The sequence below is a fragment of the Ischnura elegans genome, chromosome 1 (assembly GCF_921293095.1).
Source record: "Ischnura elegans chromosome 1, ioIscEleg1.1, whole genome shotgun sequence".
Classification (NCBI taxonomy): domain Eukaryota; kingdom Metazoa; phylum Arthropoda; class Insecta; order Odonata; family Coenagrionidae; genus Ischnura; species Ischnura elegans.
Window position 1 is genome coordinate 63,142,459 of NC_060246.1, and position 14,846 is coordinate 63,157,304.

Below are 14,846 nucleotides of genomic sequence, written 5' to 3' on the forward strand. Positions count from 1 at the left end.
GATGAACGATTAGGCCACAAAATTCGGCGTCAATGGAGACCTTTACCTTGTGGAAATGGCGAAAGTAACTCGGCAACTGAAACTCCGAGTCCGTTATAATTTAACGTTTATAGTTACAATATTTAACAATTTCAACCACCCTCGTAATATAATTAAATAAAATAGCTTTACTTTCTCGCTTCTATTTGAGTGTAAAATCCCACAGCTTGATAACCTGTTCTGATTTTTTGAAAATTCCGTGGGATAAACATTCACACGCAGGAATAAAAGTTAAACATGATTTTTTACAAACTGATTAGAATTGATGCATAGCGCGTGATTACGGTCATCGTACGGACCTCACGTTTATCTATAAATAAAATATATTTCTAAAGCACTGCTTCGTGCATACTTAATATGCAGCCTTCCCTGTTCCATAACTAAAAACAATACACGAATGGAAATGTTGAGTGCAGCTTAACGAAGGAAGCTGTCAGGCAATTGATCATGTTTGGTATAAGTAAATGCGCTGCATGTATACATTAAAGTTAATACAATATTACAGGAATGCTACCCAATACTAGGCCTAACTTCTGACAGCGAGCAGGTTCTTTCAAGCACATAAGACAGTAATTCTACGCAGGTCACTAGGTTGTTCATACACAACCATAAAAATGTGTAAATGGCATACGAACGGAAATTGTCCTCAACCACATGTTACAGGTGCCTCGGAACTCACTTTATAATAATAATAATGTATACTTTCCAGGACAATAGGCATACATTTTTAAAATAAACTATATCAATGGAATTCTTACAAAAGAAATAACACAGGCAAAAATGGCAGCAACAGTGGACAGACAAGTGTTCGCTGCCTTCGAGAATCCAAAACAATAAATATCTGTCCCCATATTTAAAGTACATATTGGCATTTCCTTATCATTTACTGTAAGTAATTCTTGACTTTCTCTTTCTTTCACTCCAAAAAATTCCTTCACTTCAGAAGATATTTATGTTAACCCTCTTCGTGGTTCTTATTTCGCCTGTTCGAAGATAACGCAAGTATTTGGATGATAGTTGGAATTTTTCAATGGAGGAAACGCGTGGCCTTAATTAAAAATACATGATTTCTCTAGCACATTTATACTTATAAATAGTTGTAGAAAAAGTACCACCATTCCATAAATAGAATAGATATATGTTAATAGAAAAAATAGAAATAAGAGCTCAATAAAAATTCTATGACTACGAGATTATGTAAAAACGACAAAAATACCTTTTAATAAATAACAATGTAAACTTTATAACGGTAACTTAGGGCTCAACAGCCGTGCTGCTAAGTACGTAAATTTTAATTGGCATTACACCACCAGTAATCACAGAATAAACAGCTGTTTACTAAATCCCGTTTCTCACTGGGTACGGAATTGCACTTATTGCCGCTTATGTAGCTGCATCTTTTTCATAATCGGGCTTGCAATCATTGTAGAATTAGAGCCTGCGCTATTTTCCGAGCACTAAGTTGTGCTATTATGCGCCCCTAGTAAAACATGATAAGAAATCCTCTTCAATTAAAGTTTTATTTCTACACTTAATGCCAACTATTTTTTCTTTATCCTAATAAATTCTTTTTGCTTATGGAATTCAAACACCCAGCCAGCCCATCATACCGTTCTACGACGGGTGGCAGGGTACGAATGTTCAGTTGTGACAGCCTTCTCCAAAGATCTTTACACAATCATTATTTCACTCATATTATGAAACCAGTACGCAACAATACAGACTTGTTACACCAATTACAAAAATTTTCCCTTACACTACTTAAATTTATCTTTCGCAGAAGCAATCTGTCTTCACCTCCTGCTCTTTGGGACACTCCTGAGCAAAGCTTTGAAGCTGAAACTTTCCTTGGATACTAATAAGTGATTCAAAATCTGGAACGCATTATAAATATTGTCAATTAAACCGTATTCATGACAGCTGATAGTCTAGGTTCTTCAAAATTTAAAATTGTCAAAATTACTTTTTTAAACTACTTAAAAAAATGCAAGTCTCCGTATTTTAGCACTTCAATACAATTTTCAGTAACTATAGGCCGAGTGACATTAACCAGGGCGACAATGCATAATTTAAAATGGATAATTTCCCCAAGACCACACGCCATATAATAATAATCCATTATAATGGTACAGTTGTCGTACGCTTTTCAAGAATCAAATTTTACAGTCTATCCCTGATATTTCAATGACAATTTCAAAAATTTTAGTGACTTTTCACAGCTATATTTCTACCCCTTCACACCTAATATGCTACAACTTAGTGATCGGTGAGAGAAAGGCGATTATCTACATGAAGCAATTCTGTTCTTTCGAGAAATTTCTACTTCACCACCGTCCGATGAGCCTTTTTGCGACACTGATATAAGCAGGTATTCGAAACTCGTGGAAATCGTGGTGATGAGAATTTCACGCTCAATTTTGAGTCCTCTGGATGAATTTTTCCTAATGTAGGCTCTTTATTTTAGACTAAATGTCACCCTTAAACGATTAGGAAGGGATGCTATTCAGGAGCAATGAGAAAACCAATACTGACGTCTCACTGTAAATATACCCTGAAAAATCGAATAGGAAATTGGGTAATAATACGTAAATACACTTCAGAGCGATCCATATAATTGGCCATCTGCCATGATACAGCGTATGATACGGTCTAAACTACTTTTAAATATAACTGCTGTTTCATTGTCTCCTCTTTTGGATAATAATCGGTTAGATAGTTGTAATATGTATATCCCGGTAAAGAATTCGGCGGTCATTAACAATCTGTATTGACATTTTAAAAAATAAAGCGATCAATAGATTACTGCAACAAAAAGAAGCTCCAATTTTCTCTTATATCTTGGTAACGAAAATCGGTAGCATATAAAATGCGGTAATATTTTCTCGCTAGCTGCAAAGAATGGTGTGAGACATAACGCCCTCGTCTCCATAGAATATCGCATTGGACCGATTACTGTGCGATGTCATTCTTTCAATATGTAAATCATTTGATAATCATAACCTTACAATATTCAAGTATTTGCAACGCTTTTTATTTTTTATGGGTGATAGCTACCCCTAAAAGTTAAAAAATCTACATTTAAAAGTTTTATATGGGTTAAATTTAGTTTGGATTAGTTGAATAATGATTGTTTTATGCTTCGAAACATAATTTCAGAATATTTTAACCCTTAAAATTCAACCCTTATTGGGCGTTAATGTAAAAAAATTATTTACCCTAAAAAACTAATAATCCGTCACAGATGTTTAATTTCAGATTATTTTTGCTATAGATATGTACTTTTTCAGCGATAAAAAACCACCCTATGTAACATTACAATGTTTGCAAACTACTTTGATGAGTATAAATAGGAAAAAACTAAAATTATACACAAAAGATAATTTACATAAAAATACACTAAATATTTATATACACATACAAAAGTAAAACTCATCTAAGCACAGATAAAAACAATTTTTTATCATCTTCATTTATATAGTCGTCATCGTCGTCATCCTCGTCTTCTTCTAATACAAGACAATCCTCACTAGAGCACACAGAAGAAAGAGAATTGCAATATTGCACTTTTCTTCAGCCAGTTTGTTCATTTTAATGGGGTCCAATGGTACACAGCCAAATGAATATTTATGAATACATTACATATAAGACGATATAACAGATACTGCATAGCGCCCAGTCTTTCCGCAGCACGCATGCGCACACGCTACACGCATGCGAGCGCAAATATACACACATGCATTTGTGTTTATAGACAAATTATGGATATGCGTGTTTATTTTGGGGTAAATTTGAGTGTTTACGTCAGTGCCGAACGTGTAGCACACAAAGTATACACGATAATGTGGATTATGATGCTCTGAATTGTGTTTTTCGAAATTTTCCAAAAAAGTTTATTAGTTTTTTAAACATAGTTCCTTGGTTTTTGATGATAATTACTTTATTGAAAAAATTTTTTAGGTTGTTTTCATTCCTGAGAGGCTATGTAAAATTAATTCCTTTGAATGCCTTAGTTTTGAAAGGCGGCGAGTTTAAAGAGCTAAAATAAGGTGCTGCTAGCTTGTAAATAGAGACTTTAAACGGCCATATTTCTCAAAGCATTTATTCTACAGGAAATGTAAACAAATAAAATGTATTAAATTATAGTAGCCTCAATTTTTAATGCAGAATGTTTTCGTATCTTCACTATCTTTGGAGCTATTTTTTACGAAATGGTAGAAAATCGTTTTTCACTATTAGATCCAATTTTTTCAAAAATTATGACTTTAAATTGATGAAAATTTTATTATTTATTGATAAATAATAGGAATACGATAGGAATACGATCAATTTTAGCTAGGGTGATAATTCGGTCGCTGTTTTCACTGATATTTCCGTAGAAAAAAGTAAAGACTGACATTATTTTTATCATCACTCACTCAAATTCATGCTGAAGAATTCTGTTATGTTTCTAAAGAAAGGTTTTTTAAAAAATGAAAAGATATTTTTTTAAATTTTCCCGAAAAATACATATTTTCCCGCTATTTGACTTGTAATATATCTAAAATATGGCGTTTAACAAACAAAAGCTAGTTATTAACAAGCCGTATATCGATTCTAGTGGTGCCAAGGAGACATAAAAAAAGAATTTTTTGTTGTTTTATAAGCTACAATTTTATAATTTATAGTTTTCTTGATAAATGCATATTTTTCACGTTATTTGCAAAAACCAATAAAAAACGATTTTTTTCTATGAAAAACTCTTAACTTCCAATCGCGAATAATTCGAAAAATATTAATGTTACGAAAAAAATGCAAAGAACATTTTCTGCTCATAATTCGTTTTCCCGTCGATTTCTATGGTCAAAATACAATAAAAAATTTCCAACTCCGAGATGGGGTGGAAACCACCCCCTGACTAAAAGCGCCCGTCGCACAGTTGTCTGAAATCGGAAAAAGCCGGACAAAAGTCCAAAATGGCTTTTTTTGAGATAGAGACTTAAAACTTAGCATAAATACTCTCCTTCTTCCGTATGCCGACTTAATCTCTTAACAATACTTGAATATCCGAAGCATACTTCTTAAACAGAATGGTTCGGACAAAAATCTAATCCTTACCATTTTCACCAGAGTAATGCGTTAAACGGTCAAGTCGATCGATACATTATCCTGATAAAAGTGTTTTAGGTCAATACAAAATATGTGCCATGCTTCAAATGACGATTTTCAAGAATTAATTCTGACAAAAACTTGATAGATCGACCGATGTTACCGAGCCTCAGGGTCCCGCGTTGCGTAGCTCAGACTTGACGCGCGATCGAAAAATCGCTCTCATTTCCTTGGTCGCAAACTTTTTTCCAAGATTTCTTCGCAGTATTCTAAAGAAATGTCTACTTCACACTGTGATTTAAATTTCCCGTTTACCATATTTCGTAAACGAAAGATAATGTCTACTTTATTTAAAATTTCACGCGAAAAATGGGTGCGCCATTTTATATTGTGAAACCATGCAGATTTGAACCAAAATCTTCAAAAATCATACGATATAGCCAAAGCATCTGACTAAAGGAATTGTGTTTTTTTATTCCATAAAAATCATACAACTGCAACACCATCTGCTTAAGTTCAAAGATTTTCTTAGAAAAACGAGATCGCGCGCGTTTTTGAAAAATTGGTTATGTTTGAGGTGCTGTACCTCAGCAACGGATCAAATTTATGTTAAATGGCATACAAATCCATTATCAGCCATCATTTATGAGTATTTATGCGAAGTTTTAAGTCTCTATCTCAAAAAAAGCCATTTTGGACTTTTGTCCGGCTTTTCCGATTTCAGACCACTGTGGCGTCGGCATGATATAGATTTTGATCCTTGGAATATTTCCTACCTACTGTCAAAATTTCAAATAAATCCATCCAGTTTGAAAAAATTGCAAGCCAAAGTGCTTCATCTCCTGGACTAATATCTAAGGATATTGTTACATCCCGACTTCGTTTTTCTTTCGATTAAGTTCTCACACTCCTTTTGTTGAGGCGTGCCTATTCTTTTGGTCGATTCCATTTCCAGTCAATGCGTCCTCTGCATCCGTCTTATTCACCTTTTTTGCGTGAGTCTCTTGAACTTTCCTTTATGCCTGCGCGGTGCTGATTGTGCTGATAGTGGGGAATGCATTTTTGATAGACGGTGCGTGTGCGCTTCTATGAAAGGAAAGCCACGGTGCCCGTACTATGCTGATTTTGGTGAGAATGGGAATCGCACTTTTGATTGCCGGTGCGTTTGCACTTTTCAGAAAAGAATGGCGCACCAAAAGAGTGGAAAGTTCTAGAACGCACGGAGGGTGGGGGGGGGGGTGGTCGGATGCCGCGATACCTTAAAAACTGCACGCATCATTCACTCGAGGTCATTTCGTCAAGAGTCGGGATCCGCGTAGCGGGCGCCCACAGGGCCGTGGAAAGGAAGCTCTACGATTGACCCGGAGTAGCCGAGGGAGGAGATCACTCTTGTTCAACAACCAACAGTCTCAAAATACACTCCTTGCGGCAAACTCCGTATCTTTCATTTCTCATCGATACTGTCCCTCCGAGAGGACCACATTCGCAGTCCGGAATCCCTCAGCGTCAGTCAAAATCCCTAGTCTGAGTCGCCCATGAGAGGACACGACAATATTTATGATCAAATGTTATTCATTGTACGGTACACCCACTGTAGTTGCAAAAGCACTGAATTTGATGGGTGCATGCTCCAAGAGGATTTTTTTAAAATTCTGATCCACCACAGCAACTAAATTAGATTAGATGTCAAATGAATCACAAATACTTCGAAACTGCAATGAAATGGGTACCTACCTTCACCACATCCACTAATTGTAAGGGTAGTCTCTCCATGGCAGAAAAGAGGCGTACTTTCCCTATCTTTGAATGAAGAACTGTAATTCGAAAAACACGCCCATACTTGGCTGATTATTGCAAACTACAAACTATATCGTTTATGATGAATTAATTCCATTCACGGAAATTTTCAAGGCATAAAATTAAACCCATCTAGAAAAAGAAAAATACATCAGTAACTATGAAAGTATAAATACACTCAAACCAGAAATTCACTGTAATTTTGAGTAGATAGCAAAAAGAAGACTCCAAATAAAAAAATACACTGTTATGATAAGGAAAAGTAGTAATTTAAAATAAAATTGTACATTCCCTCGGTATTTACCTTTCATGCGGGCCATCTAACGCACTCTGAGGTAGTTTTTAGGCATACGAAATGGGAATCCCTGATCGAAGGGTGGAGGCGATCGTATACGCCCGCAGCTCTGAAAGATAACGGCGTCACAGTGGAGGACTTCCTCAGGAAAATACATTGCTCCTCATTGAATCTAGCGTTAGCGATAAGAAACACAAACATAAAATGCAAAAATGAAATTCTCTCTCTCGCAACATTCTTATTTTGCGCTCCCAGAGAAGCAATTTCGTTAATTGAAACGAAGCCCGTGGCCGTGCACGGATGAATACGTTCATTTTTATCCTCCTGCACCGTTCCACCGCCTTTCCCCCTACCTCCAACCAACACCCTCCTCCCTCATTTCCCACTCCCCTCTCATACACATATCCTGATCCCTTAAATTCCTCTCTCCCCTCTCCCACTCAACTCTTCTCCGACGTATCCTTCCCCCTCCGCGGATTCCTATTTGGACAGCTTCCTGGGCGTAAACCGCAAAGTCTGCGACTCACGCGGAGTTGAGGCAAACTCAATTAGCTTAATAAGCATTGAAGGAGCACGAATTTTCCGAGAGGAGAAGAAAAGAGGGCGAGGTAGCCTCGACGCGGCCATCTTTCGATCTCCGGCGGAATCTCCGCGAACTCTTCACTGCTGTGCCAGAAGAGAGTAAAGAAAGATCCTGTAGGAGGAGGATGTCACCTACCAGAGACGTGTCGGATCATGGGAAAAAGGGCTAGTGACTCAAATTTTCCGATCTTTAAAGGCACCACAAGCAACAATAAATTGTGTGAAGGCTTAAGAATTTACCCATCGGTCTATTTCTATCCCGCAAGCAGCCCAATAGCGCATGATAATACCCCAGCCATAAGAAGAGTACTCGCCAACATACCTATACATACATTACAGGAGTTTTTTCTGTTGAAGCTTAATTTTTATTAGTCCTTTCTCACCCACGGAAAAAAACGAATTCCTATACTATCCATTCGAAAATCAGCATACCTCTCCCCTTATATCGACCAGTTAATCAGAGCCTTAGTTACATCACTGGGCACCAATTACTTGAGGGATGGTAAGTGAAACTAAACGAAAGTCAAAACCAGTAAACTTTCAATAGTTTCGTTCCCGGGAGCAGTGGCGCCGACTTAATGGGGCCCGAGCCCCCTCAAAGATTCGTTTGGGGGGGCGGAGCCCCCTCAATAATTCAAGAAAATAATTAAGTTATATTATGCTTTGTGAAATCACAAAAATATATTGGTGATTTTTATTTCCCATGCTTGACGATAGTTGCCTTTTAAAATAAATTCAACAATGAGTGCTGAAACTAATAATGGTAAGGTTAAGCAGGTTAACTGAATCAAGTGGTGTGAATCATGGTAGTGTTTCGGTGCTGCTACACACTTTCAATTTAACATCTTCCTGGGGCAAGACCTCCGATATGGGCCCCCCCAATATTTTTTAGAAGTCGGCGCCCCTGCCCGGGAGCGAAATGTAGAAATGAAACGAAATGTATCTGGGGAGCTAAACTCAGGGTCGAAACGAAATCGGAATCAAAAGTACTTCGGGTCGAAACTAAACTAAATATCTGGGACGAAGCGAAACACTGACAATGTTGCGCATCGGAGAGACCACGTGCTTCACCTTCGAATGGTTTAGTTTCGACCCACTCACTGATTACGAAGTATGATTGAATGAAGTAGAGGTTCGGCCTACCGTCACTAGATGCATGTGGCATTCATATTTTGACCACAAACATGAGAACGATGAAGGCAAAATAGCACGCTAAGGTCTGTCATGAAATGGGTCGAAATTATTCCCTTTTCCCCCTCCACTCAACTTCTGGGATCTAAACTTAACTATGAACAGCGGAGTTTCGATTAATTTAGTTTCGTTTTCGGGAGTAAAGTTTCGTCCCGGATCGAAACCAAACTCCTTGGTGATTTTAATTTTATGCGGGAACGAAACTAAACCCAGTTTCGCTCCGGGTCGATACGAAACATTTTCGCTTCGTTTCACTTGCCATCCCTGAATTACTTCCGCATAGTGGACAACTTATTAGGGGTGAGAGGTAGATAGTTGACATATTTCGGATTTGTGATTTTAACTTCTCAAAATATGCTATGAGGAGTGAAATCGATATGCTAGAAAAATCAGGTCATTTCGTTACCATTTAAAGGTCGCTCAAGAGGACTGAATGCAATTGTATTCACACCACTGTTCACTGACACTCCGAAAAATAAAATGGGAGGCACACCTATACAAGCCAGATGCAAGATATAAGAAACCAGGAGGAAAGGTGATGGGAAGAGACGAAATCGTAACGAGAGTAAAGGCTAGTAAAAACGAGAGTAAAAGAGAGTACGAGGATGAAGGCCACGAATATTACAAAAGAGGATCCTCAAGTCGGTCTCTAAATTGTTGCCACGCACCGCGCATTTTAATGGGTTTAAAAAAGCCGCCACTCGCTGACGGACAAAGTGATCCAAGTTTCACGGGGAAATAAGGTTTAATTAATGTTTCAACCGAAAGTTATATAAATGATGATGTGATCTATCAAATTCATAATTTTTCAATGGTATTCCTCACAACATAAAATGCAAAATATTGGAATACAAAGGATCACATTGCACTCATCACCGCGCCGCGGACATTTTTGAAAACCGATTAAAATTCCATCGAAGTGGCAACAGAAATCAACCTTCTGTATGATGGAATATGGCCTCCTGTATGCAGTGCCCTTGACGTAGGCGCTTACCTTGCGATGGTGACAGGCGCTCGTCCAACGGCTCGTCCAAGGCCAACGGCTGACTTGCCTGGCCAAAGGCGTTTTGCACACCGAGCTGTCTCTCCTTCACCTTAAACGGTGTCCCAAGCAGACGAAAAATCTCGAGACATTCAAAAGTCAAGAATGACCAGAAGGCGATCGGATTGCGCCCAAGGAAGGAGATACGGTATTTTAAAATAGCGAAGGTCAGGAACGTAGTTTATATTACGATAGAGTAGTAGTGTAGAGTAATTATGGTCGGGAAATTAAAAGCCTACCTCCCGAGAGGTGCCAACATCCCGCCAACTGGTAGAAAGCCTCCGATTCATCCGAATCAATAACAAAAAATAAACCAATCCAGCTAGGAACACTGGACAGAAACTCGCAAAAAATAATTTGTAGCCCGTAGTGTGCTAAGGTATTTAACGACTGGCCGATTTATGAGACCAGAAGCTGTTTTTAAGTCGACCACTCGAACAACCCCCTCAGAATTGGGGAATAGCTTATAAGGACCATGAGCTTGACTATGCGACCAATTCTCCATTTTGAAGGATTATTTCCTTCCCGAATGAGGAGACGGTTTCCAAGACTGACGTAAGGAGAGCCCTTATAACCAGTCGGCGCGTTGTGGCAACGTGTGCAAATATTCTCAAAACAAACGCCGCAGAAAATTTACAATAATTTGCTCCATGAGCCTCCAACTAGTAGGAAGAGGAATTTCATCATTATTGTTTTCTAGCAATGCTATCACTGCCTGGCCAATTACAAAAATGACTCGGAGTTAAACAATCTACTTCCGGGGGGTCAGGCGACCGGGTCGTAATAGTACTTGGTATTGCCTCAATTTTACAAAACAATGAATATAGCTCCTTAAAATTCAGAATTTGTCCCTGAACCTCCCTAAGAAGGTAGTACTACTTAGACTTAGACAGTACTTTACGAAGACATACTTTATCCCTACTTCCCACAATCCCCCAAAATGAGGAGCTGAAAGGGGGTTAACTTTCCAAATGATCCCCGATTATGGAGAAACAGAACATCGCTTCAATACGCGAATTGAACCTAATATAATGATATAATACTGACATAAATGTATCTGCTCCAACGAAGTTGGTGCCACAGTCAGAATATATATATAACTGAAGGAATGCCCCAACAGGAAATAAAGCGCTAAAAAGCAGAGAGAAATGCTGGGCTGGATAAGGAAGCCACTATTTCTAGGCTGGGCTAGTTGATGGAGAAAGCGAATAGCCAAAAATTGAGAAGAAATCACCACATAGGTGATTGTTTTATATTCTAATTCCATCATAGAATCACTGGAATTTTCTCGCTTTATGATGTGTGTAAACCCCCGATGATCGGGGTTAATTTGAATTTAGCGATATATCTTTGCGATGTCCGCTGTAAACGCGCCTTTTCGTGAATTCTAAACGCAATTAAGATGTCGATGATATCCCTTATGAGTCTAAGACCCGCGAGGAGCACATCATTTAATGAGATGCCCATGGAAGAACGCGCAGTCGCGTCAATTACAACCCATAATTTCGAAGCTTTAGGCGTTGATTTAGTCACAGAATAATGGGGAATACAGTAAGCGTCATTCTTGATTTCGGCTGGGTAAAAGTGCGAAAGGCATTCGTATTCCGACAAAAACAGCGATATTCATCTTTTAACTGAGGCTTCCGACGCAGTTTTGTCTCCAAACTCAACCACCTCTACACTTGAGCTTCTGAGTTACCTAAAAGAGGAGGGAAGTTTCTGAAAGATAACGACAACGTGTATCTCACCGTAACATCCCTGTTATGGGTTTGCAAGAATATTACTTCACATTTTCGATCCTCAGGATTTTGACTTGGCTCACTAAGCTTTTCTTATAATTCCCAAAAACGCTTTATTTGATTCGCGATAGGCATTTCCTCACAGGTTGTACATGATACCTGGAGGGAGTAAATTGAGCACGTCGTTTATAAGCTACCCATTAAAATCCATCCAAAAATGATATAAAAGGCAGTTAGATCACAATTAGCAAATGCCTTCCACCCACCAAAAGAAGCCTTTGGGAGAAGATCTCCTCAAATTAAGTCAATCCGTGAGGGCGAATCGTAAGAGCTATCCGTAAGTAAGTAACAGATGAGAAAAACGTTCTCGTAAGGGATCCAGTAACGGTACTGGAGAATCTTTCGTCAAATGAAGAAGAATGACGGCTATAGTCTTCCAGACTGGGTACGAAGCATGTCTGGGTAAAAGACTGATGCATACACATCCTTTAGGCCGCTGAGGGGAATGTGAGGTAACCCATAAAAAGACCCCATGTAAGCTGACTTTGGCAATATCAGCCGGTTAACCGCAGCGGGTGCAGTGGCAGTGACCTGTGATCCACAATTTTAAGGCCGTTTTACACGGGGCACGGAATCGCGCAGGTAAGAGCTGCATTAATTTCCATAAATGGCGTGGAATTGCGCGAATGCATGTACGAAATTAGAACAGGGGCTATTTTGCCGTCTCGCATCCACGCATTCTCGCATGTTTTCTAGGAATTCACCGCTTTACACGACGCAATTTTGATTGCGCCCTCGCACGTACGTCAGAATGCGCAATTCCGTGATAAACGGCCTTAAGAGAACCCTAATTGGCTCCAATTGACCTGCGGCATTTCGTATACGAACTACAACTGTACCGAGGACAACCATTTGGGCAAGTTATCATTCAGCGCAGGAGGTATCTGAGTGACGCTAAGTCCGGCAGTGTAGGGGAGGGGGGTGTGGCAGGAAACAACAGGCTCCGCGGAAGGACGCCTGACTTGGCTCTTAGCAATACAATTAGAGGAGTACTGAGTCTAATGATGAAATTGTCTACAAGTCACACTGTTTAAACATCTTGGGGCCCAATAGTTACCAGTATAGTTTATTTCACCAAAAATTTTATTTCTGGCAGGCAGCGAGGCGGCAACTCAAATATTAGACTGGAGTTCCCAGACTTTTCCAGAATATCATAACTACTTCAATGTTTTTAAGAATACTAGAAATTATGCACTAATTCACTTTCGCACATGATGGAATGTCGTTAATAGGGGCGGCCAGGTCGACTGGTCGGCAATCGCTGAGGGTTCTGAGCTTAGAAGGCCCCCACAAAGCTTGCGTCCATCGTGAAGCATATTCAAAAGGTGTAATAAAATAAAACTTATTTATTATTGGAACTTTTTTTTGCAATTAAAAAATTCTACGTTTTCATAGGTTGTTTTATTTAAAACATAGTGAAAAAATATAAAGAAAAAAATTAATGTGTCAGATGATAAAACCCGATGCTTTCCTCAAGAGTTATTCGAAAGGTTTATTTTAGTGGTTTTTCACATTTCAGTGCAGTTTCAAGGAAGACATTTCTCTAAACAGATACCTAATAAAACCATAATACATATTAAAATTTTACTAGCTGTGAAATTCTCACTGTTTATAGTACTTTTTCTAAAAAAATGCTAAGTTTTTCATTCGTTCATTTCAAACTTTCCACTATTTCAAAATTTTATTAACTTTTATCTAACTTTTAAGCCAGAATAGCGTCAAATCCATTTTCGGGCATGCAATTCCATAAAATTTTCCGAAGAAGGAGTCCAGAATTCCCCGGGAAGGAGGACCCCATCATGAGCCCCAAACAAGGACCCCCAATCACTCCAGATCGCCCCTGGCCATTAACTGAAGTTACATGTTAACCTTAAAACAAAGCTCATAAAATCATAATATAAAAATAATTGCTAACAGTTATGAACCATCACCTTGGTGACAAAGTGAAAATGGATCATTTAAGTAGAGAGGATTAATTTTGTTTTAGGGGATAAGGGGTTCATATCTTTCTGCACTTCCTTGGTGGTATGCAATAACTCTTACAATTAGTGATTATGTGCCTGAGGCCTGATATGCATGGGCAAGTGGCTTTTAAAATTTTATCAATAACTATAATATATTGATTGTTTAGTTGGTTAAGTAAAAGCTTTCACCACAACCAGTAGAGCCACCTTTTCAATATGTCCAGAATCACAGGGATGGCCATCCTCCCCTCATTCCACCACTGAGTTCAATCATGAAAGATATACCAAAGTGATAGAAAATAAGGTAAACTCACCACTTGACTTCATTTTCCTGACTTATCCATCATTTTACCTGATTGTCCAGGACTTTCCAAACACAATGAAATTCCCTGAATTCCCAGATTAGGTTTCCAGGAAAGTATAGAAAATGGGATTCTGCAATGATGCAAATATAACGTTCCAATAGGAGCATGAGCCACACCTCTGTTACAATGAATTCCTCTAAAAGGAGACAGCAGTGCATATAGTAATGTTACATACAATATCGAATATAATTTGGACTGCTGTGGCACCAATGAATACTGTGAAGATTATATAGTTAAAACCATATTATGCAGGCAACAGGGTGAAGCTGAAGATGAGGATAGAGATGGAGATGAAATTGCACCTAAGTGTAGCCGAGAGACAGCTCAGGATGCAAGAAAGTTCATTGAGAGGTTAAGCCTCTTCTTCATGCAAGAGGGCAAAGAAGGTAGCCCAATGTCGTCATTGGATATCTGTGCCGACTTTGTTCCTGCATTGAGGATGATGAGAATGCAGCAGAGTACATTAGACGAATTCCTCGGACGAGAAGATACAATTTGAAAAGTACCCAAATGTTTATAGTAAATGAAATGTTTACGAATCATATTTTCTCAACTAATTAATTAATAGTTTAATAAATGTTGTTAGCATTATAAACATTCTTCAGTCTTCCTTCTATATCATTTCAATACTTATATATGCCCATATAAGGGATAGTTCGCTTTATTGTGGCAGCCGCTTAATTGGGG

General features: G+C 38.5%; 1 long non-coding RNA gene across 1 annotated transcript in view; it reads left to right on the forward strand.

The window, feature by feature from the left end:
• LOC124161831 overlaps positions 1-14,846 on the forward strand; it is a 47,154-nt gene that overhangs the window by 29,915 nt on the left and 2,393 nt on the right. The window lies entirely within an intron of this gene.